This window comes from Lucilia sericata, unplaced genomic scaffold (genome assembly GCF_015586225.1).
Source record: "Lucilia sericata isolate MDLA Ls3-8-SP2 unplaced genomic scaffold, ASM1558622v1 Contig001936F_arrow, whole genome shotgun sequence".
Lineage (NCBI taxonomy): Eukaryota > Metazoa > Arthropoda > Insecta > Diptera > Calliphoridae > Lucilia > Lucilia sericata.
In genome coordinates this window covers 34,659-35,000 of record NW_023995811.1, presented here as the reverse complement: position 1 = coordinate 35,000, position 342 = coordinate 34,659, and the positions used below count along the sequence as shown (strand labels likewise).

Sequence of the window (342 nt, the reverse complement as noted above, 5' to 3'; positions counted from 1 at the left end):
GCCCTAAAGATACAATGAACCCAACTGATAACCTTTATATTAAACACTAATCTTTTTATACTCAGTTGTTTTTTTTTTTTTTTTTTTTTTTTTAATTTCTGTCTTTCTTAATATTATTTTTTTTTTTGCTCTAAAAATCATCTTTTTGTCATAAATCCATAATATTATTTAGATTTACTAAAAATATATAAGCCAAGGCATGTCATAAATTTATTAAATTTAAATGAAATCATTTCAATGCGTTTTTTCCCAAAACCCATAACAAAAAATGCAAAATATACCAATAAAATCTTTTTTATTTATTATACTATTGCCCAAGAAATCATAAGAAATAAAAAAAAC

General features: G+C 20.8%; 1 protein-coding gene across 1 annotated transcript in view; it reads right to left on the bottom strand.

The window, feature by feature from the left end:
• Positions 1 to 3, bottom strand: part of LOC119613033 (pupal cuticle protein Edg-78E) — a 584-nt gene extending 581 nt beyond the window's left edge. The window contains exon 1 of the mRNA XM_037968975.1: positions 1 to 3. This exon is cut by the window's left edge and continues 59 nt beyond it. The gene's annotated coding sequence lies outside the window, so the exon portion shown is untranslated.
• Positions 4 to 342: the final 339 nt, after the last annotated feature.